Source organism: Triticum dicoccoides, chromosome 4B (genome assembly GCF_002162155.2).
Source record: "Triticum dicoccoides isolate Atlit2015 ecotype Zavitan chromosome 4B, WEW_v2.0, whole genome shotgun sequence".
NCBI lineage: Eukaryota > Viridiplantae > Streptophyta > Magnoliopsida > Poales > Poaceae > Triticum > Triticum dicoccoides.
The window spans coordinates 581,140,052-581,159,858 of NC_041387.1; the positions used below are offsets into that span (position 1 = coordinate 581,140,052).

At 53.5% G+C, this 19,807-nt stretch overlaps 1 pseudogene; it reads left to right on the plus strand.

The window, feature by feature from the left end:
- Window positions 1-201: 201 nt before the first annotated feature.
- Window positions 202-14,219, plus strand: LOC119292841 (annotated as a pseudogene).
- The last annotated feature ends 5,588 nt before the right edge of the window (window positions 14,220-19,807 follow it).

Consider the following 19,807-nt stretch of genomic DNA (forward strand, 5'->3'; position numbering starts at 1 on the left):
GAGTACCTGCGTGACGGTGCTCCTATCGCTGTACTCGCGAGGAGGTGGCTCGTCGTAGACCACCACGTTGGTGGGGAACACGTCGAGCGACGCCGTGTCGGAGTCGACGATCATTGGATCGGTCGAGCCGACGGACTCCAGGTCCACAGCAAGCTCGCTGGCGACATGGAGCTGGTCGAGGAGGCTGACGAGGCGGCTCTCATGGCAGCTTGTGCCCACATCGGAGGCCGGCTCGTTGGAGAGGTCGATCTCGCCGACGAGGTCAGCGAGGCAGCTCGCCGCGCAGGCAATCTCCGGGTCGTGCAGCGCGTCAGGGCTGACGCCGTTGGGCGTGCTGGGTTGGCTTCACTCGCCAGGAAGGAACAGGGTTCCCGTCCAGAGCAGATCTCTAGGAGACGGTGAACCTCGCCCCATGGTGGGCGCCAAATGTCGGGGTTGGGTGCGACATATGCCAACGGATGGCTTATCATTGTGGGAGCGAGTACAACATCGCCGGTGCCTGGAAGCGAGATAAGTCGTAGACACGAACGCCGACGTACTTTACCCAGGTTCGGGGCTCTCCAAGGAGATAACACCCCTAGTCCTGCTCTGCGGGGTCTCCGCATGATCACTAAGGCACAAGTGATACAGTGGTGCTCCTCGAGCTGTGCGCTAGAGGCAGAAGGAGGCAAGGCTAGTTCTCCTCCTGCTCTAGGGGGGTGGCTAGTTCTAATGGAGTGGGAACCCTTTGCATGGGTGGCCTGGGGGGTTTATATAGGCCTACCCCCCAGGGGTACAATGGTAATCTGGCTGGCTGCTGGGCCCGGTTGTCAGTGTCTCCAGCCTCCGGCTTCTTCGCCGACCGCTGGGGCCCGCCGCCTGGTGGGCCCTGCCGACTGGTTGGTGGCTGCTCACTATAGCCGTGTCGTTAGTGACGGGGGCTTGGTCATCTTAGCGTGGCTACAGTCCCGCCGCCTGGTGGGAGGACACTGTAGCCACACCCGGTCTTATCAGCTTAATGGCGTGCTCGCCTCGGGACAAGGGACGGCCGCCTGCTCGAGGCCGACCCCGCTCTAATCCGCTTGGTTGAGCTTCCACCGTCTTCCTTGGGGTCACTGCCTGATAGGGCCCGCCTCTGGCAGGCCGTACCGACATGCCGTCGTGGGGAACAGGGCTTCGCCTGCCCGGAGCGACGTCAGGGTAGATACGGCATAGTGCTCCATCATGCAAAGATCTTCATTTGTACGGAGCATTGTAGCCACGCCCGTCTCGAGCGTGGGAGGCGACGTGCTTCACTGTAGCCATGCTTTGACCAGTACTCTCGATGGGAGCTCGTCCGCCCCGTAGTCATGAGGTGACCGCCTTCCTGTTGCCGCCCTCTCTGGAGGGTGGCCACCAGGAGCCGGTCACTCGGAGCGTCGTAGTCTTGGGTCGGCCGCCCTCTGGCAGCCGGCCGCTGAGCCAGCCAGCCCCAGAGGGCGGAGCTTCAGCTTGGGGCCCAGCTAGGCGGAGCTGGCCCAAAGTCTTCATAAATCCAGGGACTCGGGTGAGCCTACCCGTGGCCCATTACTCCGACACATGAGAACATAACTGTTTATTCAATTGAAATTGAAATCAACGTAGAGCAGGTCACAACAGCAAACCAGTTAAAGAAACGGGTTTAAAACATACCTGTTGCGCCATTGGAGTTTCAATTCCATCCTTCAAATTTGAAAATAGTTGGTATGAGTAAATACAGTAATGCAAGAGCAAAGGAGTATGAACATAGCTACATAACCTGACCTGAGAACAAATCTTCTTCTCCTTTAAGCATTGAGTTGGGATTCGGAGTGGTGGTCCTCGTGCTTTGGGCACTGCAGTTCCCTTACTAACCGCTCGTGTTTGGGTGCTCTATGGTGGAGACGGTGCTGTGTCAATTGGAACTGGGTTACTATCTGCCGGGGTTGGGGTTAGAAGGGGTGTAGCTGGTTCTCTGTACAACTGGGTAGGGGCACAATCTGCGAGAGTCTGGGTTATGTGTGGTGGATCTGGTCCTTGGGCAAGTACAACCGTGGTTCTATCTGCATCAACTGGTAGCACTATCTTTTCTGAAGACCGTGCTGTTACTCCCTTAGATACTGCCATCACGCTCTCCAATTCAAATGGCTGATAAACAAGAAAAGTAATTGAAAGTATAGACATTTTATGATACACAGGTGCAATGGATAGTGGGGAATTAAAGAGGGCATGAAATAATTCATATTTATGTTGTCTAACCAAACAGGATAACATGACACAATTTCACATATATGATGGCTAACTAAACAGGATAGCATGACACAATTTCACATTATGATGGCTAACTAAAAAAGATGGAAAGACATACACTACTAGGGAAAAGCTTATACACAGAAACTTACCACCAGCGCTGTTTAAAAACAGACGCTACTGCTAAATAGCAGTAGCGCTCTCTACAAAACCGCGCTACTAATATCCCTTTAGCAGTAGCGCGCTAGGATAGAACAACGCTACTACTAAAATTTCCAGGGCGTTGCCTCCAGACTAGGTATAGTAGTAGCGCTCTTTCCATAGACGCGCTACTGCTAAAGTACTTAGGAGTAGCGCGTTTAGCCAACACACACTACTACTTACTGCTGCACCATCCACCTGATCCACTCCCACCCACCACCCTTCTCATTCCCTTCTCCTCATAGCCGCCACGCCTCCTGCTCCCACACCGGTGCCGCCTCCTCCATCTCCCCAACCTGTCCCTCATCAACGCACATCTCCTCCACCTTGCTGGATGAGACGCCCCCTCCCCCATCCCCCCAAACCCACAACCCCACCGTGGGGGCGCGTCCGCGGCGGCTGCCCTTCCACGTCGTCTCCGTCCGCCCCCGCCGCTCCGCTCTCTCCTCCATCTCCGCCTCCTCCCCGCAGCAGGTGCCGGGACCGGGTGATGGCGACGATGCCAACGGGCCCACCTGTCGGTGTTCTCGGAATGGGGGTCCCCAGACTAGCCTGCCTGCGGCCCGCGGCGTGGCTCAAAGAGGGCCCAGCACGACCCATCTTCATCAGCACAAGCTCAAGACCCTCGCGAGGGGCCAAGCCTCGCAGGGCGGACGACAAGGAGCTTCCTCAGGCACGGCCTCATCAGGCCGGCTCACGAGGAGGCGGAGAGTTCAAGGCGGGGTACCTCGCGAGGTGCCCATGACGCAAGCCATGACGACCAAGGGCGCCAGCCGGGCGCCAGCCCGCGCAGTGTCCTTCTTTCCTCTTTGGTGCAAGGGGAGCAAGCGCAGGCGAGAGCATCAAGCAAAGGCATCCATTTCGGTGCAACAAGACCAAGACCAGTCCAACGGCAGGATGGAGGTCACCGTGGAGCCCAAGTCGTCGTCGCCACCAGAGCCTTTGACAGGCGAGGACCAACTTTAGTCAGGATAAGTGTACTAGATGTTCCCCTTCAAATTGGCCAATTGTTGGCGCCCTTCCCGCTCAATATTTGGGAAGAGGCCCATGGCCTTCCCCTATAAATAGGACCAGCCACCCACAGGGTAGGGAGATCGATCCATCTGGCCGGCAAAAAGAGAGAGACCACAAGAACAGACCCTCGCGAGGCTGTTCTTCCTTGTATTGTTCATCATCAGCCCAAGAGGCAATCCACAACACCACACACTGGAGTAGGGTATTACACCACAATGGTGGCCTGAACCAGTATAAATCATGTGTCTCTTGTGTTGTTCTTCTGGTAGTTTAGATCCTAGCGATTCGGCGAGGAACAGATAGGTAGAAGGAGAAACCTCCGCGCGCACCCCAGTGTTCGAACCTCAAGGGTCTGCCAGAACCCTAAATCCGACATTTGGCGCGCCAGGTAGGGGTGCGCTGGAATTCGCCTTCCGTCGCCCTGCTCTTCTCCAACCGTCGCGCCCATGGCTGACGCTCGTCGGGCTGCTCGCACCGCTCGAGTCGCCCGGACGGCTCCCGTCGGCGCGCGCCCTCGTCGCTCCCCGCCGCCCGCTGTCAACACCGCCACCGGCCCGGCGGGGAATGAGCAACGAGCATCGCCCCTGCATCCCTCCGTGGCCTCTTGGGAAGAGCCGCGCAACTTCTTCCTCGCCCGCCACGCTGCTCCGGCCTCCTCGGTCGTCGCGGCCCTCCTGGGCGGCTCGCAGGCGCCGCCCTCCAGTCACCATGTCAAGCCGTTCATCCGCCGGGTCGGTGCCACCTCCGTGCGGCAGGGGGCTTCCCGGGACCGGCCGGAGCCCCAGGCCAGGCTGGCCTTCATTTCGGAAGACCACCCCTCCAACTCGGCCTGCTCGGGTGCGATCCCGATGTTGTGCACCCCCACCATCTGCCAGGTGGCTGTCACCAGGACCCTCATCGACGGTGGCGCGGGCCTCAATGTGCTTTCGGTCGAAACTTTCGACCTCCTCCGCATACCTCGGGGGCGGCTGCGGTCGAGCCAGCCCTTCATGGGCATCGGGGGTGGGTCATCCAGCTCCTTGGGACAGATCCCGCTCCCAGTGACCTTTGGCACCTACAACAATTTCCGCACGGAGCTGGTCGATTTCGACATCTCCCTCATCGGCCTCCCCTAAAATGCCATCCTCGGCTACCCAGCGCTGGCCCAATTCATGGCCGCGACTCACCCGACATACAACCTCATGAAGATGCCCGGGAGCAGCGGAGTCCTCACCGTACCTGGGGACACCAGGGACGCACTGCGAGCGCTCTAGCTCGCCTTCAAGACGGCGGCATCGGCACAGCCTGCCAACGCGGGGGCCCTAGAGCCCAATGGGGCTGCACCAGCCAAGAAGGAACAATTGTTCACCCAAGACAAGGCGGAGACCAAGAAGATACCCGTCGACAAGGACGGGTCCACCAGCGCCACTTTCACCATAGGCGCCCACCTCGGGCCCGAGCAGGAGGAAGCCCTGTTCAGTTTCCTGCATGCAAACAAGAAGGTGTTCGCTTGGGAGCCCGATAAGCTGGCAGAGATCCCATGGGGCGTGATCGAGCACCACATCAACATGTGCCCCAACGTGCGCCCCGTAAAGCAGAAAGCAAGGCGGCAGTCCACTGAAAAGCAGGCCTTCATCGTCCAGGAGACCTGCAAGCTAGAAGCCGCGGGGGTCATTCGCGAGGTTCGATATCCAGATTGGTTGGCCAACCCTGTGGTGGTACCAAAGAAGGGAGGAAAGGAACGCATGTGTGTCGACTTCACCAACCTCAACAAAGCATGCCCGCAAGATCCTTTCCCGCTCCCACGCATCGATCAAATCGTCGACTCCACCGCTGAGTGTGACCTATTATGCTTCTTGGACGCCTTCTCCGGGTATCATCAGATCAAGATGGCGGTGGAAGACATGGAGAAGACGGCCTTCCTGACCCCGTGTGGGGTATACTGCTATACGTGCATGCCCTTCGGACTGCGCAACACGGGGGCAACCTTTCAGCAGCTCAGGCACATCACCTTGGGCCCGCAACTCGGGAAGAACGTGGAGGCGTACGTCGAGACATTGTGGTAAAGTCTCGCGAGGCCAAGACCCTGATACAAGACCTAGAGGAAACCTTTGCAAGCCTCAACGCAGTAAGCCTGAGGCTCAACCCGGAGAAGTGTGTGTTTGGAGTCCCCTCGGGCAAGCTCTTGGGTTTCCTCGTATCCCACCGAGGCATCGAGGCCAACCCAGAAAGGTCAAGGCGGTCGAGGACATGAGCCCGCCAAAGACCCTCAGAGAGATGCAGAAGCTCACTGGACGCGTGACTGCACTGGGGCGCTTCATCTCCAGGTTGGGGGAGCGGTCGCTGCCTTTCTTCCAGTTGATGAAGAAAAAGGGGCCCTTTGAATGGACTGAAGAGGCCGACAAGGCATTCCAAGACCTCAAGAGATACCTGACCAGCCCACCGGTGAAGGTGGCCCCACGCCCACAAGAGCCCTTGGTACTCTACCTCGCCGCCACTCCCTACTCAGCCAGCATGGCCCTGGTGGCGGTTAGGGAGGAGCGTCAGACCAAGGCTGCGGCAGCTGCCCGCGCCAAGGAAAAACAGGACCAAGAAGGACTCGCAGAGATCACCACCACGATTGAGGAAGATCAGCCGCTGCAGGGGGACGCACCAGGAGTGGGAAAGGCCCTTCCCCCAGGCAACCAGCTTCTGGAGGCTCCGCCGCCTCAGGAGGCACCACGGTTTCCGGAGGACGCTACCAGCACCGACGCTCCAAGCCTCGTCGAGCACCCGGTGTACTTCGTCAGCATGGTGTTGCGAGATGCGAGGGCACGGTACCCCATGCCTCAGAAACTTCTCCTCGCGCTACTGGTGGCCTCGGCAAGCTACGGCACTACTTTCAGGGTCACCCTATCAAGGTTGTCTCCGCGTACCCCTTGGAAAGAGTGCTCCGGAGCCCTAACTCAGCCAGAAGGGTCACCGAGTGGAACATTGAGCTGCAAGCATTCCAGCTCGAATTCAGCACGACCCGAGTCATCAAGGGGGCCGCCTTGGCAGATTTCGTGGCAGAGTGGACAAAGGCGCCGGGCCTAAAGGCTGGTGAGGATCGATCCCTCTCCCTGGGAAGTGAGGCGCCGGACGGTTGGGACATGTACTTCGACGGGGCGTTCTCCAGGCACGGCGCGGGGGCTGGCACGGTACTTATATCTCCTAACCGAGACAAGCTCTACTACGCCGTGCAGCTCTGTTTCCAACACGGAGAAAAGGTCTCCAACAATATAGCAGAATATGAAGGCCTGATAGCGGGCCTGAAGGCCGCCGCCGCCCTAGGAGTAAAGCGCCTTACCATCAAAGGTGATTCACAACTCCTCGTCAACTTCTCCAACAAAGTATACGAACCAAGGGATGAGCACATGGAAGCCTACCTTGCGGAGGTCCGCAGGATGGAGAAGCAGTTCTGGGGGCTAGAGTTACAGCACGTGCCCCGTGGCACCAATCAGGAGGCCAACGACATCGCCAAACGAGCGTCCAGGCGGCTGCCTCAGGAGCCTGGCGTCTTCAAGGAGCGGCACTTCAAGCCCTCAGCCACGCCCTCACTGTCAAGCGCGGTGCAGCCTCACGAGGAGCTCCCCTAGCCGCCAGCCTCGGGAGCCCCAATCTGTGGGCCAGCCTCGGGGCGCGCTTGCTCTTGACAGTGGAGCCTCAGGAGGGATGCTGGGTCACGGAGCTCCGGAGCTATCTGACACAAGGGATCTTGCCAGAGAAGGAGGAGGAAGTAGAGCGCGTGGCGCGGCAGGCCACAACATACTGCATTAGGGATGGGGAACTCTACTAGAAGCGACCAAATGATGTATCCCTATGCTGCATCTCCAGGGAGCAAGGGAAAGAGCTGCTGGCGGACATACATGGTGGAGATTGCGGGCACCACTCGTCATCGCGAACCCTCATGGGCAAGGCATTCCGAAGCGGTTTCTATTGGCCTACCACGCTCAATGACGCCGTCGAACTGGTAAGGGCCTGTGAAGCCTGTCAATTCCATGCAAAGCAGATCCATCAGCCGGCACGGGGCCTGCTGACCATACCCCTCATGTGGCCATTCACAGTCTGGGGGCTTGATATCCTGGGCCCGTTTCCTCGGGCACCAGGGGGCTATCGCTACCTTTACGTCGCCGTGGACAAATTCACCAAGTGGGCCGAGGTGGAAGCTGTCCGCACCATCCCTGTGGGTTCAGCGGGCAAGTTCATCAAGGGCATCGTGAGCCAGTTCGGGGTGCTGAACCGCATCATCACCAACAACGGTTCGCAGTTCACCAGCAACCTCTTCAAAACATATTGTGCTAACCTTGGAATGCAGATATGCTATGCTTCAGTGGCGCACCCCCGAAGCAACGGCCAGGCCGAGCGGGCCAACGCGGAGGTCTTGAGGGGCCTCAAGACCAGAACATTCAAGAAGAAGCTGGAGGCTTGCGGCAGAGGCTGGTACGACAAGCTCCAGTCCGTGTTGTGGTCCATCCGCACGACCGCAACCAAGCCGACCGGAGAGACCCCTTTCTTCTTGGTCTATGGGGCCGAAGCGGTCCTCCCTCACGAGTTCAGACGTCGGTCCGTGCGGGTCTTGGCGTTCGACGAAGCGCAGCAGGACGCCATGCGGGCGATGGACCTCGTGCTGGGGGAGGAGCGTGGCCGAGAAGCCGCACTGCGAGCGGCAAGATATCAACAAGCACTGCGGCAATACCACTGCCGCAACATCCACCCCAGGACTCTCGAGGTAGGGGACCTCGTGCTCAGGCGGGTTCTCTCCAGGGAGGGACTTCATAAGCTCTCTCCCATGTGGGAGGGCCCGTTCAAGGTTGTTCATGTTTCCAGGCCCGGCTCCGCGCGCTTGGAGACTCAGGAGGGGGTGCCGGTCCAGAATGCGTGGAACATCCAGCACCTCCGGAGGTTTTACCCCTGAAAAGGCCCGGAGCCTGTGAAGAAGGCGAACGCCTATGAAGACCATCTTTTTAGAAAAGGCCCGGAGCCTGTGAAGAAGGCGAACGCCTGTGAAGACCATCTTTCTCGAAAAGGCCCGGAGCCTGTGAAGAAGGCGAATGCCTGTGAAGACCATCTTTTTGGAAAAGGCCCGGAGCTTGTGAAGAAGGCGAACGCCTGCGAAGACCATCTTTTTGGAAAAGGCCCGGAGCCTGTGAAGAAGGCGAACGCCTGTGAAGACAATCTTTTTGGAAAAGGCCCGGAGCCTGTGAAGAAGGCGAATGCCTGTGAAGACCATCTTTTTGGGAAAGGCCCGGAGCCTGTGAAGAAGGCGAACGCCTGTGAACACCATCTTTTTGGAAAAGGCCTGGAGCCTGTGAAGAAGGCGAACGCCTGTGAAGACCATCTTTTTGGAAAAGGCCCGGAGCCTGTGAAGAGGGCCAACGCCCGTGAAGCTTGCTTTCCTGAAGAAAGGACCGAAGCCTGTGAACAAGGCCAACGCCTGTGAAGCTCGCCGCCCGTGACACTCTCACGTAATAATGAGTTGGGGCTGTACACGCCCTGGAGTCTCAGGAGCGCCGGCCTCAGGCCCTGGGGCTCCGTCCCACGCCCAGTGGCAGCACTTAGCTCCACGCTGGTGAGAAGACGTCGAAGACTAGACTAGGTGCCGGACGCGGCTTTTTCATTTGCTTTCTGCAGTTGGCTAGTTCATTCTCATTTGAAGTTTTATTGAAACTGTCGCTGTCTTTTGACTTTTGGCTCTTCGGTTTTTCGCCCACCGACCCCGATTTCTCTTGCGCGAGGTCTCGCGAGGGGACGACCCTGGCGCCCTCGTGAGTGTTTCGATCCTTTCGGTCAAGACCTCACAACCCGGGCCCACTAACAGGAGCGTTCCTCCAGTCCGTGCCTCACGGGCACCGCGGCACAAATACAGGACCCGGGTCGGTCGCCCCATGGCCAAGGCTGGGGATTACCTACGTGCAGGCATTCAGCAAGAAGGAACAATACCAGAACAACGGAAACATTACGATGATTGACAACGGCAACACAAACACGCCCCCACGGGGCCCCCACATAGCTGACTTTTTGCGCAGGAGAATGGAGAAGGGGGAACAAATCAGGCAAAGCTCGCCAGGCGCCGGGCCCGAGCTGCCTCCGGAGCTCAGGCGGACTCCCTCTCGCGCTTCACCAGGGTGCGACGGCGGGCGAACCCGCTACCGCCATCCAAGCAGGCACGACGGCACGGAGGCAGACCGCGGCCGCTGCTAGAAGAGTCGCTACCCGAAGAGGAACCAGTGAAGCTTGAGGAATCCTGGGCGCTACCAGCCGCGCGCTCGCTGCCCTCTCCATCCTCGCCGGGCCTGGGTCCCCGGCCGTGGCCGTCGTCTTCAGGGCAGCACCCAGCACGGCGACCATCTTCCCCAAACACCCTCACGTAGAAGGTGGCCTCGCCGTCGAACTTGAAGTGCAGGGTGCACCGGCGGCTCAGGCCTCGCACGCGGGCAAACGTCTGCCAGCCGCGGGTCAGGGCCAGGCTCCCGGACGCGAAGACCTCCAGCGAAGCCCACGAGGCCCGGCTGCAGCAGCCATCCGCCTGGAGCCAGAGGCCGCCCGGGGCACCAGTCGAGAGCTCACCTAGGAGGAAGCGAGGGAGATGAAGTCGGGCGCTGCCTGGCTTCGCCGCCCACACAACAAACTCTGGCAGCACCTCCGCAGTGTGAGAGCGCGGCCTCGGGGGTCGCACGACCGAGACACGCCCCCCGGCCGCGGCCGGACGCCCGTCGCCACACGGGAAATCACCTCCACGGTCACGGGGAACCACCGCGGAGGCCACGGGGTGCTTGCGAGGGCGGTCGCGACCGCGCTTGGGTGGGGGAGAGGCAGGCTCGGCGGGGCCATGAGGAAGATGGATAAGTAAGAGGGGATGAACTGGAAGGGCACGCGGCATGCCGTACTTATAGCCGGAGGAGGCCAACCGTCGGCTTCCACGATCGCAGGTAATCATGACTCGTTTCGCGTGCAGGGACTTGTCGAATCCGTGTAGTTGCCGAGGCGTCATGGGGGAGCGGAGACGCCCACGTCCAATCAACCGCCACGCAGCGCCCAAGGCCGCAGGCTGTTAGGGCCCGCGACGCTTCGCACTTGCCCCTTCGCCTCTCAGCTCGGCCATGTCCGGGCACGCCTTGGGCCCGGGGGCTACTGTCGGCGTTATGGGAACGGGGGTCCCCAGACTTGCCTGCATGTGGCCCGCGACGTGGCTCAAAGGGGCCCAAGCACGACCCATCTTCATCAACACAAGCTCAAGACCCTCGCGAGGGGCCAAGCCTCACGGGGCGGACGACAAGGAGCTTCCTCAGGCACGGCCTCGTCAGGCTGGCTCACGAGGAGGCGGAGAGTCAAGGCGGGGTACCTCGCAAGGTGCCCATGATGCAAGCCATGACGACCAAGGGCGCCAGCCGGGCGCCAGCCCGTGCAGTGTCCTTCTTTCCTCTTTGGTGCAAGGAGAGCAAGCGCAGGCGAGAGCATCAAGTGAAGGCATCCATTTCGGTGCAACAAGACCAAGATCAGTCCAACGGCAGGATGGAGGTCACCGTGGAGCCCAAGTCGACGTCGCCACCAGAGCCTTTGATAGGCGAGGACCAACTTTAGTCAGGATAAGTGTACTAGATGTTCCCCTTCAAATTGGCCAATTGTTGGCGCCCTTCCCGCTCGATATTTGGGAAGAGGCCCAGGGCCTTCGCCTATAAATAGGACCAGCCACCCACAGGGTAGAAAGATTGATCCATCCGGCCGGCAAAAAGAGAGAGACCACAAGAACAGACCCTCGCGAGGCTGTTCTTCCTTGTATTGTTCATCATCAGCCCAAGAGGCAATCCACCACACCACACACTGGAGTAGGGTATTACACCACAATGGTGGCCTGAACCAGTATAAATCCTATGTCTCTTGTGTTGTTCTTCTGGTAGTTTAGATCCTAGCGATTCGGCGAGGAACAGGTAGGTAGAAGGCGAAACCTCCGTGCGCACGCCAATGTTCAAACCTCAAGGGTCTACCGGAACCCTAAATCCGACACCACCGGCGTGCCCGTACCCTTCTCCCGCGAATCCGCCATCACGCTGCCTCGTAAGGCCAACAATATGTTTATTTTCTGCTTGGTGCTCGCTCGCTGCGGTTCTGCAGGTATAATATGATGTGCTTGCTTGTGAATGCAGGGCAGCTGACGATCGCTGATCTGATGGGGGAGGCCAGCGGGGAAGGCCTCAGGGTAAGTCTATTTTTTGTAGAAAGTCTTGCAGCTAACTGCTGAAAAAAAGTGGCATGTAAATCTGATTGATGAAAATTGTTGTACGCCATCAGAAGGTTGTTTGTTTGTCTGAATTCTTAAGCTATATGCACATGTTTAGATGTGCAAATTCTCAATACTAAAGAGTTAGGGTCAGTAGATAATAGTAAGATTAACCCGTCAGGGTAAGTTTCCAAATGTAACTGAAAATTAAAGTGCTGTATTATTTCTTCAGTTGGTGAGGCAGTTCAAGATTAATCTCTGTCCTTGCATGGTTACCTTCAGTTGGTGTGCTAGTATTTTCAGCAATTTTTGCTAAGGTCAACACTAAGCATTTATATTTGCTTCTACAAATAACGGCAAGGGTGGTGGAAGTAGATATGTGTTACATCCTGCAGCACGTAGTTCTTCAGACACAGAATGTTCAACTGTCGGGGTCTCTTTGTCGTGCCATCAAGAGTAGAAACATCATCAACATTTATGCTTCACGTCTGATTGTTGTTGGGCTGTCTCTTTCCAATCTACTGGACCCTGTTTCACACACAAAATATTTTCACTGCCAAGCTGATTATCAACACCACCTTAAAATATTTGTCATGGCCTAATAGACTGCCTTCGGCAACCTAACCAAACAAATCGAAGAATCATCCATTACATTTATGTTACCATTCTTCAGACTAAACAAACCTTATAGCAACCATATGCTGCTTTGGTGTTACCACCATCCAAATTTTGTTCTTCAGATATGCAAAATTATTCATTGTTCATCGGTTGCTTAGAGGAACATGGTTACCTTGGTGAGTCATCTCTAGTGAATTAGGTGTTGAAAATGTTTTTTTATGTATGTTTCAGTGGGAAGTCCGATCATTTGCTACTCAAAATCCGACAAATTGGAGGAGGAATGAGCGAGAAGCAATTCTATCATCAATGGCAAGGTTGGTCGTGTATTCCTATTCTTTGAGTTTTCTCTGTTTCAACCATACAATTCATCTAGCATACAGTATCGTCATTGCAACCTTTCAATTTGGTAACTTGGAAGTAGTTTACAGTTATTGTATTGTGAGTGTGTGACCTAAAAATAAGGTAGCAAATTACTATAGTTACTACTTCAAAACCATGTACTCCTACTCACTATTTCTGTGTGTCATGTGTACTACCAACTTACTGATGTTTCTTTAATTCCCAGTCTACAAAATTCAGGCTTGCTACTGTATGTTTTTGCCCCTAGCTTGCATGCTGATGTTGTATGTGCATGGTGGTGGCCTCCTTCCTGTTGTTATTTGCTCCATATTGAGAATTGTTTTGTAAAAGATAATGAGATGGACGCAGTTAGGAGATGATGCTAGCAAGTTCAAACTCTCTTGAATGGATAGATCATAGTGTAGTTAGGAGAAGTGATGTTATGAATATTTTGTACGCAAGTTTAGTGTGTATTAGAAAAAGTTCAGCATTAAATTATATAGCAAATTCACTACACGGGGATTTGGCAAGCAGTTTTGTAAAAAAGTTTATGGTGATTTGCTCCGACATGATTTTTTGTGTGTATTTTGGCAGCTCAACAAGATGAACCATACAGGCGAGGAACCTCCCAGGCGCAGCAACTCCTCCGTCCAAGTTGAGCGCTAGGCGTCGTCCACCCTGTTGGCCACCAGGACGTACGAGGCGACGATTGGCAGTCTCGATGGACCGGACACCAACATGCCGATGAGTCTGAGAGCCACAAACAGGTAGCACCTGGTGATCCTGAGAACAGAGTGCTTCAGAATTCCGCAAATACTTCATGTGTAATACAATTCATATCTGCACACCTTGGTAATTTGAACAGGCTTATGCCTTGCCGTAGGAACAATGAATTCAAGGTTTTGCAGGATCCAACGTGTCGCTAAGGTTGGTTGTGAGTAGAGTGTGAACTCATAGAGGATACGAATCATATCTCTTGTACCATCTGATCATTTCATGGAAAAACTAGCTAGTGCTCTGTTTTCTTGGGCTAGATGCCTAGAACAATCCATGTAAATTTTAGTTTCTGTAGTTTCCAACTCTGAACTGTATGCTAGTTTTTAATGATGTACTGTTACTCTGGCTGTCACTATTGATTCATGTGCATGTGCTAGAAAGAAATAAAATACCCTACTAGATTTGGATGTGGACGCTAACTAACAAGTTTTCACTTTCCCGACATGGGCGCAGGGTTGATTGACGCGGACTACCACGGCCCGGTGGGCAGTGTGCTCTTCAATGACTCAGAGGTGGACTTGGCTGTGAAGACCGGCGACCGCATCGCACGGATGATCATCCAGGTAATCTCGATGACGGAGGTCGCCGAGGAGGAGGACCTCGACGCCACAGTTCGGGGGGAGGTCCACCTGCGTCTAAACTCGGAGTCATGGTAGATACATCTAGAGAAGTGGTCTGTTTAGGTTGATGGAAAGCTAGGGAAAGTACCCACCTTTCAACGATAGTTGTGTGTGTATGATCTGGGATGTCGTGATTTCTTCCTGTTCAGATGTTCACTATTGTATCTATGAATGCTTCAAGTGTTAAAGATGGTTCTGTGACCTGAGCTTATTTTTCATTGGACGTGTCTCTGATCGAAGCAACTGCATCTAACTTTTTTTTTAATTTGCAATTCCTTAGTAGTAGCGTGGGAAACAACAACTCGCTACTAGTATTTAGGATAGCAGTAGCGCACAGGAGAAGCACGCTATAGCTATTAGCAGTAGCGAGCTTTCGTTAAGCGCGCTGCTGCTACACTTGTGTAGCAGTAGCGCTGGTGAGCACGCGCTACTGCTACGTGTTAGCTATAGCGCCTTATTAGTAGCGCCGGTCCCCGCACTACTGATACACCTAAAACACGCGCTGCGAGGAGCAGTTGAATGTACTAACATTGTTGACAAATGTAATATGTAACGGAAAAAAGGATGGCCTGATATAATTTACATATAAGATGACTGGCTAAGCAGGATGGCATTGCAAAATTCACATATATGATGCCTGGATAAACAAGGTGGCGTTGCATAATTCACATAAACGATGAATAAACTAAACAGATGGCATTCGCACAAAGGATGTCTAAACTAAGGAGATGACATATTTGATGTATAAAGTAAGCAATGCAAGACACCATATGCATGATATAACCAACATTAGCTTGCCAAGTTATAGCGAAGACCTCAGGGGGTAAATAGGAGTTATCTTCTCCTTCTGAATCCCCCTCGGAACAGATATCTTCCTCTCGATTACAATCTGAAATGCATGGAGGGGGGGCTACCTTTGTGCCTACCATGGAGCGACGGCTGCATGAAATTATATTGCACGCAAGGCTCGTCTCTTTTGCTCTACATGTTCAGTTCCATTGCTTACAATAACTGTCATGCATAGGAATAAAACATAGTGAGATTATGTAAGGAGTGCATGCAGAAATCCAGGGTGATGGTAGCAACCTGTGGATAGACTCGAAACCAATAATAGCAGGCAGATAATAGCTTCAGTTAATAAATACAGATAATGGCTTCTTTACTGTTTGTTTCCCACCCAACATGAAACTCATAGTAGACACCGGAGATTAACCAGATAGTAGATAGATACTATTGATAGCGGCCCTGATATGTACCCCACAACCATTTATAAACTCAAGTTTGACCATTAGTTTGGAGCTGACTCAGAGTCTAATCGGTGAATAGGACGATAAAGTAGCATGTAATATTAAGCGATGCATAACGTAAGCAGACACGAAAGAGTGTGACCTCTCTTGCGGACCCGTGTAGTCCTCAACGTCATCCACTCGGTTGACGATGGTAATGCAGTTTTCATGGCTGCCAGCAGCGGGGAAGAAGATCTGAGGCGGCGAAAGACAGTCTGGAGGCCAGATCCCTGCTGTGCTCGACCCTTCTGTCGTTTGAGCAGCTGAGCTGGGGTGGACGACGGCACAGCAGGAGCGGGACAAACCACGCAAGGTTTTCTTTGACAACTATCTGTAAGAGAAGTAATTCTGTAAGGGCTCGTTTGAATTGGAGGATTCCAATAATGCAGGGATAAGAAATAGACAGGAATGGGATAGGAATGCATGTGCAAAACAGAGAATTTAAAAACACGGGATTTCTGCCAATCTGGGTGTTTGATTCACAACAATTGGAAGATCACAGGATGCAAATAAGCATGGTGAGATTAAGTCAACCCACAAGAAAAGGTACGGTTATAATGCTATTATGCTACTATCTCTTAGTCTTGTGCTTCATGAATAGGAATTTTAAAAGGAGGACAAGTGAAAATTAAAATTCCCACGTTTTTTCTTTAAAGGAGACACTAAAGGAACAAATCCGTGTGCTCAGTGGACAATATATATAATATGTAGAGTAAAAAGAGATGCAACAAGTGTACAACCTCTTTGGCGAAGCCATGTCGATCTCAACGTGATTGGGTTGGCCGGTGAGGATGCTCCGGCTGACTTTGCTGTCGGACGAGGGGAAGAAGATCTTAGGCATCTGGAGATGGAGCCCGAGGTACTGCTCCGTTGTGATGGAGGGTTTCGTCATTGGAGCAGCTCCGGTGAGTTGTACGACGCCGAGGCTGAAGCAGGACAGGAGAGACAACGAACAACGTTAACCTGAGTGGAATTCTAATAGCATCTCCAATACATGATGTAAAATACATAACCACAAAGTGCTAGATGTAAAATACATCAGCCGCTCATCTCTGAACTTAACTGTCGAAACTGAACTTAACTGTTGAAACTTAACTTAACTGTCGAAACTGAACCTAACTGTCGAAACTGAATTTTGCTGTCGAAACTGAATTTTGCTGTCGAAACTGAACTCACTAGCAAGGTGAGGCTACACGTCGGTCGACTGACTTTTTCATCTCTGGTCAGTCGATTTTGCAGCCATTGGATACGAAATCAAGGGCCTGCGATTCATCTTCAACCTCCACCCCCCTGAGCCGCCAGCCACCACCGGCCAAACAGCAGCCCCCCGCCGCCCGCGGCCGGCGGTGCACCGCCCTGCCCACCCCGAAAACACTCCCCACCACCGGTCCGCTGCCGCCCCAGCCATTTCTTTAGGCCCCCCCGTGCCGAGCGTATTCTCCGGCGATCCCCACGCCACCGCCCCGCCAACGCCCTTCCACCGCTGGCAACCACCGCCCCCATCCTGAACCCTAAGATAGATAGTGGGGTACGTCTCCAGCGAGCCCCCCTCCCCGCTGCGGCTGGTTCTTCCTTCACCCCGGCGAGCCCACCCCTTGAAAATCGACTGACCCAAAAGTCAATTCAGTCGACTGAAGTGTAGCCAAATCGGAGCAGCATCGCAAGCAACAGGATGAGTGAGAGCAGCAGCGCGAGCAACAGTAATAGCAAGAGCAGACCAGGCAGGGGACCGAGAGCAAGAGCAGAGCAGCAGCGCGAGCGAGAGCTAAAGCAGCAGCAGCTCCTACTGATGTGGACGTCGCCGCCGAGGGAGCGAAGCCATGGAGGAAGTGGCCGGCGACGCCGCCATGGATGGAGCCGCGCCGTGTCGGCTCAGGACCGAGTGCCGGCAGCACCATGATATCGAATTAAGAAGAAAATGCGGCGATTAGTGTACAACCTCTTTGGTGGCGCCGATTAGGCCGCAGCTTCATCCGAGGAAACGGTGATGATTATGCTCTTCCGGTGGTGCAGGTGAAGACGGTGGTGTGGGAATGGAGGTGGTGCGAAAGACGAGGGGAACGTCGGGGCAGCTCCTTGGAGGTGGAGGAGGGGTGGCTGAACCGGCGGGACGATGAGATCGACGACAGATCCTCATCCGGTACGGTGGATGAGGGACGTCGAGGTGTTGTTGTGGACGACGTCGTCGGGGAAGAGGCTCCGGCTGGGTGGCGGACGGAGCAGGGTGTGGGGTTTCGTCGCGGGTTTTCGCGGCCTCGGTGTACGAATGGGTGGGCGGATGGGATGGCAGTGGGGAACCATGGCTTAGAGACGCGCTTGTCCGAAATGTGGGGTAAGTTATGGAAGTACCCCCCACAGATTTGAGGCGGTTCTTTTGGTTCAGGGGTACCACGGGCATTTCGCGTGTCGGGCTTTCACATGAGGTGGGAGTTTTCGCGCGTGTTGTAATTTTGGAATAGCAAGGCGCGGGTTGAGATGGAGGGAGTTGTCGGAGCGCAATGAGACAAAGATATATCTTAAATATTTCGGGCTAACAAGGCGTGGGTTGAAATTTCTGGACAAGCCTAACGTGTACTGTACCAAATCAATGCGCACTACAAATGTCATTCAAAACTTTGAATTCATGTTATGTTCAATTAAAATATTTCGCTATGTGTATAATGCATGCAACCTACTACTCAAATGAATGTTTTAGTGCATTCCAAACGTATATACGACCGCTTCAATATGAACTAAATTTGAATAAGATCTACAGTAATGATTGTTGTGAAGTCAAAGTATTTGAATTCATTTCTCTGTTTTAATAAGATCTACAATCATCATCATTGTCAAGTTAATCCATCGTTTGTGTATTATCTTCACAGCACACCACATGATTAGTCTCGAGTTACATATGAACTATGTGTACTATATGAACTCGAACTAGATTTTTTGAATCCACTTTATTTTGATTTCAAATCACATTACATTTCTAGCTCTAGCTAGATCTTCATAATCTAAACCATGTCTCATATGTATAATGTGTTTATCACATTATGTATGGTGCCCCGCCCCCTACGCCTACAAGTATTTAGATGTGAGTTGCAAACATCACACATTACCACAAATTCAAATAAAATGTGAGAATGTTCGAAATATAGTATTGTTTAGATTGCTCGATATTTAGTAGTAAGCTGCAAACGCCGCACATTATCACAAATTCAAATAAAATGTGAGATTGTTCGATGTATAGTATGGTTTAGATTGTTCGGCATTTAGCTGTGAGTTGCAAACGCGATGCATTATCACATTATGGTATAACATGTGCACAGCACGTGTATCACCGCTATATTCATGCATGCAATGTTTAAAACACTATGATCTCCTATTCAAATATATGAATCCACTTTCATATCAAATTATGATCTTTGTTAGTCTCTTACACCCACACAATCCTCTAACCTTTGTAGCTACCACTAACTTTCTCTCGTGCATGCATACGCCCTCCTCGCCCTCCCCCTCCCTTGGCATTCTATCCACTGGGCACATTCATTTTTTTCTTTAGGTCATTCTCCCAGAGTCTCCACAACTCCTTTCCGACACACACCGATCGATAAACCTCTCCAGCGATGCCTGCCTACAGCATACACACACAACTTCAATCTCCTCCTTTATGTGTCCTTGCCTCGTGTCTCTCATATGGTCAGACACACGTGTAAACTCTCGCCCCTCTTTTCATCGATCTCACAACTGCACACTCCTCCCCCTATCTAGCTAGTAGTTGGGCCTCTCGCACCACCTCCTAGCTCCATTCTCTCTGTCTATCCGTCTCGCTGGGCCTTATTTGCCTCTAACAAATGGACGTACACCGACCGATCTCTCTCTATACATATAGCCAGCTAGGTCCTTATAACTCGTTTTTACCCACACATCGATTGATCTACCTCATTAGTTGTGTCTCTCCCTTCCTCCGACAAACAACAATTGATCTACCGATCTAGTTAGGCTTGCTTACCAAACACATGGTTCCCCTTCATCATCCATGGATGCGTCCCGACAGATCTATCACGCACAGGCACACACAGAAACACATCCCCACTCTTATTGATAACATTGTAGTTCCACCCTCAGTTTGTCTAGTAGGCCTCTCCCAACATCTCCGAGAAGCAACTCCATCATCCATCCAGAACTCTACCCCTCTCCCTCCCTCTCTCTCTCCTCTCTCTCTCTCGGTCCCGTCATATTTCCCGTCCTTCAGTTATGTATGGATGTCGACCGATCTCCCTCAACACATAGCTGGGTCTCTCCTTCTCAACACATATATGAGTCATTCTACCTCTATAGTGCCTACCACTCCCCCCACCCCCTCCCCCCCCCTACACACCGATACATCAAGCGATCTCGTCATGTCTCCCTGTCACACACAAACTTGACATGTGCCCTCTAACGTTCCAGTAGGCCAGTCGCCCTATATCTTTGACTTGCACACACACACACACACAATTTCGATGGCTCTCTTCATCGATCTC